Raw genomic sequence first — 13495 nt, 5'->3', positions numbered from 1 at the left:
ATCCATTATTGATGTGATCTGGAAATCAAATTAATGACCTGGAAATATCAGCCCCTGAGTTATGTAGATCTGCTACATGGGTAACAGACCCTGGGCGACCGCCGCTAATGGCAGCCATTACGGCGCCCACTTTCTTTCTACTCTTCTGTCTGTGCCAGTATTTTCTAAGAATCTTAGATCATTAGCTCTGTTCATCCTGGGCAGCCTGATTCATCAGCCTATAGGCTTTGTAATGATATCAGATTCTCTTTGGACCCCAAAACCTCAGGTAGAATCACACTTGGGGCATTTGGTGCCCATCGATGCCACCTGTCCGGTACCTGGCATGGCCTTTAGCACTAATGGGTCCACTACTGATAGCACATGACCAGTCTATAAGTTCTCGCCGATGTCAGGAGGTAGAAATGGGCACGAGAGGTTGGAGAAACCTGACCCGATACCTTGTGTAACCAATCGGGTGTCAATCCGCACCCCTTGTGTGAAATGTCAGTACCCCAGATGGGCAGACTATTGATGGTAGCACGGTCAGTGCCACCGTCTCTTAGCTTTTCTCCCATGCAAAAAGAAACAACTGAAGACCCCTACTGCCTGCTCCACCAGCCAGCCCCCTCTAAACTAGGGCACCTGAGGTTGGAGAAACCCGACCTGAAAGCTGGCACTACTAATCAAGTGCCAATCCGCACCCCTAGTGTGAAATGTCAATACTACAAATGAGCAGATTTATCCAAAGCAAAAACAAAAAGCTGAACACCCCCTACTGCTTGATCCACCGGCCAGCCCCCTCTAAACTTGGGCACCAGAGGTTGGAGAAACCCAACCAGATACCTGGCACTACTAATCGGATGCCAATCCGCATCCCTTCTGTGAAATGTCAGTACTACAGAAGGGCAGATTTTTCCAAAGCAAAAACAAAAAGCTGAACACCCCCTACTGCGTGCTCCACCGGCCAGCCCCCTCTAACCTTAGGCACCAGAGGTTGGAGAAACCTGACCTGATACCTTGTGCTACCAATCTGGTGTCAATCCGCACCCCTTGTGTAAAATGTCAGTACCCCAGATGGGCAGACTATTGATGGTAACATGGGCAGTGCTACTGTCTCTCAGCTTTTATACAAAGTAAAAACTGAAGACCCCTACTGCCTACTCCACCAGCCAGCCCCCTTCTAAGCTTGGGTTCCACAGGTAAGAGAAACCTGACCTGATACTAGCACTATTAATTGGATGCCAATCCGCACCCCTTGTGTGAAATGTCAGCGCCACAGATGGGCAGATTTATCCAAAGCAAAAACAAAAAGCTGAAGGCCCCCACTGCCCGCTCCACCGGCCAGCCCCCTCTAAACTCGCAGGATTGACCTTCTCGAGACAACAAGGCTTTTTTTTTTTGCTGCAGATCTGCGGCTCTGTGCAGGGGCTGGGGATTAATGGAGCCACGTTCTGCAGAGCTGAATATTCTGCCTTTATGACCGGAACAGCAGTAAGAAGCATCCGCCGGTGTTATAATGTCAGGGAAAGCCGCCAGGAGGACTGGAGGAGCCACCAGACGCCTCGTAACGTGTCCTCGTAGGAGTTATAGTCCGAGAGGAGTCAAATCGGAAACCATTGCATTCTCGAAAAAAAGAGGAACAAAAATTGAAAATTAAATTTTGAATTTTTGGAAATCTTTGCACAATTTTGCCCTAAATCTTTATTTTAACATTTTTCCAGATTTTTATTTTTTTTGGCTTTAGCTTTCCATCTCGCCATCTTCTTCCGTGCGGAGGTAATGCAGGAGCTGCTCAATCAAGATCTAATAATTTTTAATTAATGTGTGGATCATTTCGATGATGTCCTTCGCCACCAGAGGTAATCGCAGCCAGGAAAAAGGACTCTGCTCTTCTGAACACTGACGTGCTGCTGGCAGCGCTCTACGGAGTGTCTTCCATCCGCCTGGCATGACGCACCACTTAGGTTTTGCTCTTAAAGAGATTTTCCCTCCCCAAAAAATGTTTTTTTAAATTACCAGTAAACTAAAGACCTTGAGTCGTCCTCTCCCATCAAAGCCTCTGCCCAGCTATTCCTGGTTAACACTTATTTTTTGCATCGAGGAAGCTCCCAGGAAAAGGGGAGACCTCTCGGATGAGTTGGCAAACCTCCCAGGCACCATAGAAGTCTCTCGAAACCACCCGGGCACCATAGAAGTCTCCCGAAACCTCCCGGGCACCATAGAAGTCTCCCGAAACCTCCCGGGCACCATAGAAGTCTCCCGAAACCTCCCGGGCACCATAGAAGTCTCCCGAAACCTCTCGGACACCATAGAAGTCTCCCGAAACCTCCCGGGCACCATAGAAGTCTCCCAAAACCTCCTGGGCACCATTGAAGTCTCCCGAAACCTCCCGGACACCATAGAAGTCTCCCGAAACCTCCCGGGCACCATAGAAGTCTCCCGAAACCTCCCGGGCACCATAGAAGTCTCCCGAAACCTCCTGGGCACCATAGAAGACTCCTGAAACCTCCCGGGCACCATAGAAGTCTCCCGAAACCTCCTGGGCACCATAGAAGACTCCTGAAACCTCTCGGGCACCATAGAGGTCTCCCGAAACCTCCCGGACACCATAGAAGTCTCCCGAAACCTCCCGGGCACCATAGAAGACTCCTGAAACCTCCCGGGCACCATAGAAGTCTCCCGAAACCTCCCGGGCACCATAGAAGACTCCTGAAAACTCCCGGGCACCATAGAAGTCTCCCGAAACCTCCTGGGCACCATAGAAGTCTCCCGAAACCTCCCGGGCACCATAGAAATCTCCCGAAACCTCCCAGTCACCATAGAAGACTCCCGAAACCTCCCGGGCACCACAGAAGTCTCCCGAAACCTTCCGGCCAGGAGCTTGTACAGAATGTTTTCATCATCAGACTCAGCCCTTGTATCCAGACGCACATTTATAGGGGTGTGGTCTGGAAAAAAGGGGGCGTGGTCATGCTTTAAAAAGTTTGTCGACCCCAATTGTCTAAAATTGTCAACTATGCGTTACCATAAAGTTTCATCGAAAATAGAAGCTTCCTGGTAATAGCCAAAAACCAAAGACAGAATAACTCTAGTAACTCTACCCAAATCTGTTTTCAGACCAAGATGGAGTCCCCCTTTAAGACTATATAAATCTACTATATAATTGTCTAAGGGTCACTTCCGTCTGTCCTTCTATCTGTCTGTCTGTCACGGATATTCATTGGTCGCGGCCTCTGTCTGTCATGGAATCCAAGTCGCTGATTGGTCTCGCCAGCTGCCTTTCATGGCTGTCGCGACCAATCAGCGACGGCCACAGTCCGATTAGTCCCTCCCTACTCCCCTGCAGTCAGTGCCCGGCGCCCGCTCCATACTCCCCGCAGTCACCGCTCACACAGGGTTAATGCCAGCAGTAACGGACCGCGTTATGCCGCGGGTAACTCACTCCGTTACCGCCGCTATTAACCTTGTGTGACCAAGTTTTTACTATTGATGCTGCCTATGCAGCGTCAATAGTAAAAACATCTAATGTTGAAAATAATTTAAAAAAATAAAAAATCATTATATACTCACCTTCCGCCGCCTTTCCCGCTCCTCGCGACGCTCCGGTGACCGCTCCATGCCACCGGAACCTGCCGCTTGCAAGGATGGTCTGCGAGAAGGACCTGCCATGACTGTCATGTGACCGCGACGTCATCACACCCTGGGACCGTAAGCTGCCTTCTGCACTGCACACAGGCGACAGAACTACTACAAGGCGCCCTCGGAAGGTGAGTATGTGTTTATTTTTTAACCTGTGACATATGTGGCTGGGCAATATACTACGTATCTGGGCAATATACTACGTGGCTCTGTGCTGTATACTACGTAACTGGGCAATATACTACGTACCTGGGCAATATACTACGTGGCTGGGCAATATACTACGTAGCTGGGCAATATACTACGTGTCTGGGCAATATACTACGTGGCTCTGTGCTGTGTACTACGTAACTGGGCAATATACTACGTACCTGGGCAATATACTACATAACTGGGCAATATACTATTCTTCACTGGGCAATATACTACGTGGCTCTGTGCTGTGTACTACGTAACTGGGCAATATACTACGTACCTGGGCAATATACTACGTAACTGGCCAATATACTACGTCACTGGGCAATATACTACATAACTGGGCAATATACTACGTGGCTGGGCAATATACTACGTGGGCTGTGCAGTGTACTACGTGGACATGCATATTCTAGAATACCCGATGCGTTAGAATCGGGCCACCATCTAGTCTTTATATAAATGTGATATGAGAAGTAGCAATCTGTATTACTTGTCAGCTAACTAAAGGGAATGCTGAAATGATAATTCCATCCTGTGCATAGATATGTCAACATGACAACATTTTCTATACCTGCAGCCACGACTAGAGGGAGCTTACTGCAGACAGTTTGTGCATAGAACACAATAATAAAAAATCTGCATACATAGCGCTCCCCCTAGTGGTGGCTGCAGACAGGATTTTATCATATATCTCTGTATACAGGGAGCTCCCCCTAGTGGTGGCTGCAGACATAATCTTATGTATCTCTGTATACAGGGAGCTCCCCCTAGTGGTGACTGCAGACAGGATCTTATCATGTATCTCTGTATACAGGGAGCTCCCCCTAGTGGTGACTGCAGACAGAATGTTATCATGTATCTCTGTATACAGGGAGCTCCCCCTAGTGGTGGCTGCAGACAGGATCTTATCATGTATCTCTGTATACAGGGAGCTCCCCCTAGTGGTGACTGCAGACAGAATCTTATCATGTATCTCTGTATACAGGGAGCTCCCCCTAGTGGTGGCTGCAGACATAATCTTATGTATCTCTGTATACAGGGAGCTCCCCCTAGTGGTGGCTGCAGACAGGATCTTATCATGTATCTCTGTATACAGGGAGCTCCTCCTAGTGGTGGCTGCAGACAGAATCTTATCATGTATCTCTGTATACAGGGAGCTCCTCCTAGTGGTGGCTGCAGACAGGATCTTATCATGTATCTCTGTATACAGGGAGCTCCCCCTAGTGGTGGCAGCAGGCAGAATCTTATCATGTATCTCTGTATACAGGGAGCTCCCCCTAGTGGTGACTGCAGACAGGATCTTATCATGTATCTATGTATACAGGGAGCTCCCCCTAGTGGTGACTGCAGACAGGATCTTATGTATCTCTGTATACAGGAAGCTCCCCCTAGTGGTGACTGCAGACAGAACCTTATCATGTATCTCTGTATACAGGGAGCTCCCCCTAGTGGTGACTGCAGACAGGATCTTATCATGTATCTCTGTATACAGGAAGCTCCCCCTAGTGGTGGCTGCAGACAGGATCTTATCATGTATCTCTCTATACAGGGAGCTCCCCCTAGTGGTGGCTGCAGACAGGATCTTATCATGTATCTCTGTATACAGGGAGCTCCCCCTAGTGGTGGCTGCAGACAGGGTCTTATCATGTATCTCTCTATACAGGGAGCTCCCCCTAGTGGTGGCTGCAGACAGGATCTTATCATGTATCTCTGTATACAGGTTGCTCCCCGTAGTGGTGGCTGCAGACAGGATCTTATCAGGTATCTCTGTATATAGGGAGCTCCCCCTAGCGGTGGCTGCAGACAGAATCCTATCATGTATCTCTGTATACAGGGAGCTCCCCCTAGCGGTGGCTGCAGACAGAATCCTATCATGTATCTCTGTATACAGGGAGCTCCCCCTAGTGGTGGCTGCAGACAGGATCTTATCATGTATCTCTGTATACAGGGAGCTCCCCCTAGTGGTGGCTGCAGACAGGATCTTATCATGTATCTCTGTATACAGGAAGCTCCCCCTAGTGGTGGCTGCAGACAGGATCTTATCATGTATCTCTGTATACAGGAAGCTCCCCCTAGTGGTGGCTGCAGACAGAATGTTATCATGTATCTCTGTATACAGGGAGCTCCCCCTAGTGGTGGCTGCAGACAGGATCTTATCATGTATCTCTGTATACAGGTAGCTCCCCCTAGTGGTGGCTGCAGACAGGATCTTATCATGTATCTCTGTATACAGGGAGCTCCCCCTAGTGGTGGCTGCAGACAGGATCTTATCATGTATCTCTGTATACAGGGAGCTCCCCCTAGTGGTGGCTGCAGACAGAATGTTATCATAACATTCTATACAGGGGATATGTATCACAGAATGAGGTATAGCGGAGCCATGGCCACTATGCAGATATATTATATTTTTAATCCGTGCCTAACACTGAACCTATAAAAGATGGAAAGGTATTCGTATTTTGTAACCTGTGAACAATTTCCAGTTTGCAGTTTTCTAACCAACTGGGAATATTATTTTCCCTGAAGCCATCTGTGCTATTGTTTTTTGTTAGCAGCAAATGCAAAGTTATTTTAGGAAGTTGCTATTTAAGCGATTCTATAATATGTTTTTATAGGCTGAGGGCAGGCACGAGATCCCAATAGGTTACCTGTCGTGGGCAAAAAAGCTAGAGAAAAACAAGGATAGGTGCAATTAGCAGGTGCACGCTGAATGCCAGTGTCTAGCTTGGTGCCAAGGATGAGATAGGGGAACGAAGAGGGCATGCAATATTAAAGCTGCCATAAAACTGCCCGGGGCACTCACATATGGCCCATGTGTCATCATCTGGACAGATAGTTGGCAGCATGATCGCTTGTTGGATACAGGAGGAATGCTGATAATGGACAATCTATAGAAACTTTAGTCCTTCATGTGTCAGCAATGGGAAGATGAGACACTAATCTCCCCGGGATCAAGGGCTGTGAACAGCTATGGACGTCCATCCTATAAATGCAATGCAATGACCGGGGACTTAACCCCTTCTATGTAAAGGTCTCCCCCCCACTGCAGCATAAACAAGCCATTTTTTTTTTTTTTTTTGGGGGGGGGGGGGGAATCAGAGTGAAATACATATTGCAGAGGGGGAGGAGGGGTATGAAGCTTCAAGTCAATTTGATGCTGGGATGTCTGATGGCGAAAGTGGGATACAAGATCCAAAATCAGACGCATTTCTGGCCAGCTACACTACACAACGCATTTCGGGTCATCCCATCAAAATGAGTTAGAAAGAACTAAAAATCTAAGATTGATGATGGGAGGGAATGGGTTAAAAGGGTACAAAAAAATGAGTTCTATATCCGAAAAACAAAAAGGATATGTGACCGCACCACGGAGAGTGATGTCATGTCCCGATGACACGTTAAGTGGCTCCTATATCATCCAGGGACATGAGGGATTTGGGCAGGTGCAATTTATTTTAATGGTATCACTAAGGTCGTAAGAAAGCGACAGCATATAAAAAAGCGACAGCATATAAAAAAGCGACACCATCCCCCACCCCCAACGCTGGCCATGTAAGAGTTAACAGGAGAAGTCCCCATGATGGATGCCATCCTGATGGTTTGTAACTCATGACATGCCAGGGGCACGGTAGATAAGGTATTTTCTGCCATGTCGGGGACCACTGCAGTGAATCCGACACGTCGTTATCAGGTTCCTTTTTGTCCAAGCCCCTCTACCACCATAGAAATGGACACCAGTTCAGCACTGGCATCAAATCGCTTCCATTGACCCTCATGATAGAAGGGGTTAATGCCCTTGCATTCAGGATAATTACTCCAGGCAATCACTTTTTTTTAGCAAAAAAAACCCCAAAACCCTGAACTATAACGAGTCAATCCGTCATTGCCAGAATTATATGAAAGCCCCATATGTCAATATCACGAATGATGAAGTAGGTGCGTGGTGCCACCATCGAGTGCCCACGGTCTACAAACAAGGACATGCGGGAAGTTCCAGGTGTCACCTCCAGGACCGGTCCACAACCACAAGAAAGAGGAGAAGAACTGTCATGTCCATGGTCATCCTCCAAGTCATGAGGTCTACTCTCCCAACCATTGACCACCGGAGCCAACCTCCGCATTGTTCAGAAAGTCAACTCCGAAGAACGCCGACCCGCTTTCCACACCTCCCCTAGCGCTAAAATAGCCCCCCACCTCCCCAAAATGCAGAAAGGTACCTGAGATGTCTCCTCAGCTTCTACTCTCTCCTCCGCTCCAGCGCGGTGACCAGGTTATGTCCCTTAGATGTGAAAAATGGCACGATTCATATTTTTCATCCTCCTCAGCAGCAACCCTTCAATGCTTCTCAGCGGTGATTATTCACAAACCACTGGGGATAAGAGGTAATTAGGAACGGCCGCTGTAGCATCCAGCCTGAAAATGTAGAGGCAGAAGTAGGAGGGGTGCGAGAGTGGACGGCGTAGTGGGGAGGAGAGCGCGGGGTTGGGGCGAGAGGAGGGGGTCATTGACAGTGTCTATTGAGACATCAGGTCGGGGGGCTTTGGATGTGCCGAGATGCTGCTGGCACGGCAGCCTTTGTTTGGGGAGTAGGTGGCGTACCCCCTCCCTCTTCGCCTTTCGTGTGCTGCGTTTGTGCGGATGAGCGTGTGGCTCGCCTGCTTGTGCCAGGAATAGAAAGCAAAGGAACCCGAAATGCCAACCAGAAGGGTCAGGGAGAGACTGAGAGCTCTGCTCTTTGCTAGCTATCCTCAGGAGGCAGAAGAAGATTGAGGAGAGGGCGGCGGGCGGACGGGCGGGCGGGGGGCGAACCAGCTCGACTTCTAGAGCTCTCATCCAGATTCTATTCCCCGGCTCCATCAATAAAACATCCGAAATTCTATCAGTCATTAACTCTTCCAAGGTCACCTATAGGAAGGTGCGGGGGGTGACCACCCAAGGTAGACGATATCCAAGGAACCGGTGGGATCAAGCCCCAAAAAATTGGCCACAAACCCAACAATTTCCCCATGGCCAAAAAAACCTAAACTTTTTCCCCAAAAAATTGGTAATTAAAAAATTAAAATCAGGTGTTAGTCGTATTATTGGTCATATGTCGTGACAGACTGGACCAGATGACCCAGGAGGTCCCTTCCAACTCTACCATTCTATGACTGTTGGCCGGCAATGGTTTGACCACTTCTCAGATTTTGTGGGTTGGGGGTCAGCGTGATTTGACCCCTTTTTTTATGAAGACGACATTACAGGAAGCAGCAAAATTCCAAGATGACCTACGGGAAGGTTTGGGTTGACCATGAGGAGAGCAGGCAGGTTGGGAAATATCCAAGGGGCACTGTGACTAGCGGGGTGAGGGCAAAAACATGAACCACAGATCAGCGATTTTGCCCCATGATCAAATTTTTGGTTACTTTTCCAAAAATGTTATTGCATCCTACATGGCTTCTATATCGACTGCCCACAAGGTTGTCCCCTAGTTCTTCTGGGCCCATAAGGATGTGCCATATAAGTTTGTTGGGGTGACCACTGGGTCCGCTCCCAAATTCGGTGAATGGGAGAATTCCACAGGACCGTCTTTTTAAAGGGGGAAAAAATTTCAGTAAGAATTGTGAACTCAAGAGCGAGGTCCCTTTAAGAAATGTCGGAGATCCACCTCAAAGGGGGTCGACTCCGCAGGGAGGGGTGGGGAGGGAGAATTCCCAAATGCATCCACTCATTAAAATGACAGCAGAGCCAAGTACAAGTCCTCGGCTCTGTCACCAGGTGCGACTCTCTGTGATTAGAGGAGACACCAAAGAGACTCCAGATCAGAGGATCCTTTGTGAACGCCCCGAGCACTTTCCTATTACAGATATACACTGAACGCTGTGATTAAAAATAAATTCAATCCAATCTGAGAATTAGTGCAGCTTCAAGCCCCCGTCATAACATGCCGGGTATACAGTGGATCTAAAAAGTCTACACACCCCTGATAAAATGCCAGGTTTTTGTCATATAAAAAAAAAATCCTAAGAAGAATTTCAGAACTTTTTCTAATTTTAATGTATCCCATAATCTGGGCACATTCATCTTTTCTGGTGGAAAAATAAAAATAAAGAAGTTAAATAATGTGGTTGCATAAATTTTGCACACCCTTCAAACTAATACAGCGCCCTCTTCAGGTCAGGGCCTTTCGAACTGCTTGTGGAGAAGCCATTCTTTTGTTGATTTGGGGGTCGTTGTTCGGAAATATGACATTTCTTCATCTTCAGCTTCTTAGCAGAGGCCCGAAGATATTGTTACGTAATTGACTGATATTTGTAAATGCTCATAATTCCCTTCTCCTTGACTAAAGCCCCAAATTATCTGCAAAAAAACATCTCCAAAGCACAGTGCTGCTTCCACTATGCCTCACTGTGGGGATGGTGATCTTCTGGTGATTGGCTTTCCACCTTTTGGAATTATGGTCAGAAAGTTCCACCTTTGTGTCATCAGACAGAACACATTCCCCACATGCTTTTGGAAGACTTGAAAACAAAAAAGTTCTTGGATATTTTTCAGCTTGTCCCACAAGCTGGACATATGAAGAATAAAAGAGATTATTGTCACATCCAGTGCAAAATTAGAAAATCCGGCAGCTCCTTTAATGTTGCTGCCGGTCTTGGAAGCCTCCCGGACCAATTTTCTTCTTGTCTTTTCATTAAATTTTGAGGGACGTCCACTTTTAGATGTCTTCACAATACTCCATTGTAGATCTAATGCCTTAGAATAATTTTTTACACTTTTACCTGACTGATCACTTTCACCAATGAGATCCCTTTGCTGTGTTGTCAGCTGTTTACGGACCAAATTCGGCAAATTAAAGGTGGAAAACGTTCTAAATTTATTCTTCTGGGATTTTTTTTTACATGACAAAAATTTTCCATTTTAACAGGGGTGAGTAGATTTTGTTAGGTCATCACTCTTTCCTCAGATCCGGGAGGGCACACATATCTGCACGATTATGTAGCGGTATCCAAGCCTTCTGCTATTTTTCAGTATTTGCTCCACTGTGCAATGTGTTGGTCTCCAATGCAGAGCTGGCATTTTGTTCATGAAACAGGAGGACCAGGATGAACGGTCATGTATGAGGATTATGTAATATTTCGCGAGCTTTCGGTATACAAGCAGCAGAGGAAACAGTATATAGCATTGTCTACGAAGAATACGGCTGTCCCCTCTCCCTCCCGCCTCGTACATATATTCGGCTTTAATGACACCGCTTTTTATCAGCGCACTCTATAGCCGGCTGCTTTACTTCAATGGCTCAGTGTGTGGCTGCGGATTCAAGGACAGTTAGAAACTACACATCATTAGACGAGCAGCCGAGATGATGGACCCAAATGTAACCGCTATTCTAGGCAGCGAATTAAAGGGACGCCGCCGACGGGAGCAGTATGGCGGAAATATACAGCAATGTAGGAAAATTATGGAGGCAGGAGCACCTGAAATCACACAATTCATCATAAAGGACACAGTATTCCGTAACTGGTACTTGAGGGGTTAAAGACGTTTTTATATAGAAAAATTGAAAATGGAATAATATATAGCAGAGAAATCTATAAGGTCATCAAAGGGGCGGAGCCGACAACCTCCCCGACACCCATAGTTGTCACCATGAAAAAGGAACATGAATAATATCAATGCCGACTAAATAAGGGATATAAGCTTATAATGAGTCTGCTCAGTATCTGCACCAGCAGAATAGTGAGTGCAGCTCTGGAGTATAATACAGGATCAGTAATGTAATGTATGTACACAGTGACTGCACCAGCAGAATAGTGAGTGCAGCTCTGGGGTATAATACAGGAGGTAACTCATGATCAGTAATGTAATGTGTGTACACAGTGACTGCACCAGCAGAATAGTGAGTGCAGCTCTGGAGTATAATACAGGATGTAACTCAGGATCAGTAATGTAATGTATGTACACAGTGACTGCACCAGCAGAATAGTGGGTGCAGCTCTGGGGTATAATACAGGATGTAACTCAGGATCAGTAATGTAATGTACATATGTACACAGTGACTGCACCAGCAGAATAGTGAGTGCAGCTATGGAGTATAATACAGGATCAGTAATGTAATGTATGTACATAGTGACTGCACCAGCAGAATAGTGAGTGCAGCTCTGGAGTATAATACAGGATGTAACTCAGGATCAGTAATGTAATGTATGTACACAGTGACTGCACCAGCAGAATAGTGAGTGCATCTCTGGAGTATAATACAGGATGTAACTCAGAATCAGTAATGTAATGTACGTATGTACGCAGTGACTGCACCAGCAGAATAGTGAGTGCAGCTCTGGAGTATAATACAGGATCAGTAATGTAATGTATGTACACAGTGACTGCATCAGCAGAATAGTGAGTGCAGCTCTGGGGTATAATACAGAATGTAACTCAGAATCAGTAATGTAATGTATGTACATAGTGACTGCACCAGCAGAATACTGAGTGCAGCTCTGGAGTATAATACAGGATCAGTAATGTAATGTATGTACACAGTGACTGCACCAGCAGAATAGGGAGTGCAGCTCTGGAGTATAATACAGGATCAGTAATGTAATGTATGTACACAGTGACTGCACCAGCAGAATAGTGAGTGCAGCTCTGGGGTATAATACAGGAGGTAACTCAGGATCAGTAATGTATGTACATAGTGACTGCACCAGCAGAATAGTGAGTGCAATTCTGGAGTATAATACGGGATCAGTAATGTAATGTATGTACAGAGTGACTGCACCAGCAGAATAGTGAGTGCAGCTCTGGGGTATAATACAGGATGTAACTCAGGATCAGTAATGTAATGTAAGTACACAGTGACTGCACCAGCAGAATAGGGAGTGCAGCTCTGGAGTATAATACAGGATGTAACTCAGGATCAGTAATGTAATGTATGTACACAGTGACTGCACCAGCAGAATAGTGAGTGCAGCTCTGGAGTATAATACAGGATGTAACTCAGGATCAGTAATGTAATGTACGTATGTACACAGTGACTACACCAGCAGAATAGTGAGTGCAGCTCTGGAGTATAATACAGGATGTAACTCAGGATCAGTAATGTAAGTACATAGTGACTGCACCAGCAGAATACTGAGTGCAGCTCTGAAGTATAATACAGGATCAGTAATGTAATGTATGTACACAGTGACTGCACCAGCAGAATAGGGAGTGCAGCTCTGGAGTATAATACAGGATCAGTAATGTAATGTATGTACACAGTGACTGCACCAGCAGAATAGTGAGTGCAGCTCTGGAGTATAATACAGGATCAGTAATGTAATGTATGTACACAGTGACTGCACCAGCAGAATAGTGAGTGCAGCTCTGGGGTATAATACAGGAGGTAACTCAGGATCAGTAATGTAATGTATGTACAGAGTGACTGCACCAGCAGAATAGTGAGTGCAGCTCTGGGGTATAATACAGGATGTAACTCAGGATCAGTAATGTAATGTAAGTACACAGTGACTGCACCAGCAGAATAGTGAGTGCAGCTCTGGGGTATAATACAGGATGTAACTCAGGATCAGTAATGTAATGTATGTACACAGTGACTGCACCAGCAGAATAGTGAGTGCAGCTCTGGGGTATAATACAGGATGTAACTCAGGATCAGTAATGTAATGTATGTACACAGTGACTGCACCAGCAGAAT

The 13495-nt window shown here is 46.5% G+C and overlaps 1 protein-coding gene across 3 annotated transcripts in view; it reads right to left on the bottom strand.

Annotated features, from left to right (window-relative positions):
• RAI1 (retinoic acid induced 1) overlaps positions 1-13495 on the bottom strand; it is a 111855-nt gene that overhangs the window by 55452 nt on the left and 42908 nt on the right. Inside the window, exon 1 of one of the 3 annotated variants that reach the window (XM_077274323.1) lies at positions 8037-8545. The exons of the other annotated variants lie outside the window; for them this stretch is intronic. The gene's annotated coding sequence lies outside the window, so the exon portion shown is untranslated. Of the gene's footprint in view, positions 1-8036; positions 8546-13495 lie in introns of those variants that run through there. 3 annotated transcript variants of the gene reach the window in all.

Source organism: Ranitomeya variabilis, chromosome 7 (genome assembly GCF_051348905.1).
Source record: "Ranitomeya variabilis isolate aRanVar5 chromosome 7, aRanVar5.hap1, whole genome shotgun sequence".
NCBI classification, from domain to species: domain Eukaryota; kingdom Metazoa; phylum Chordata; class Amphibia; order Anura; family Dendrobatidae; genus Ranitomeya; species Ranitomeya variabilis.
The sequence above is the reverse complement of the archived record's forward strand: the minus strand, read 5'-3'. Positions and strand labels throughout refer to the sequence as shown.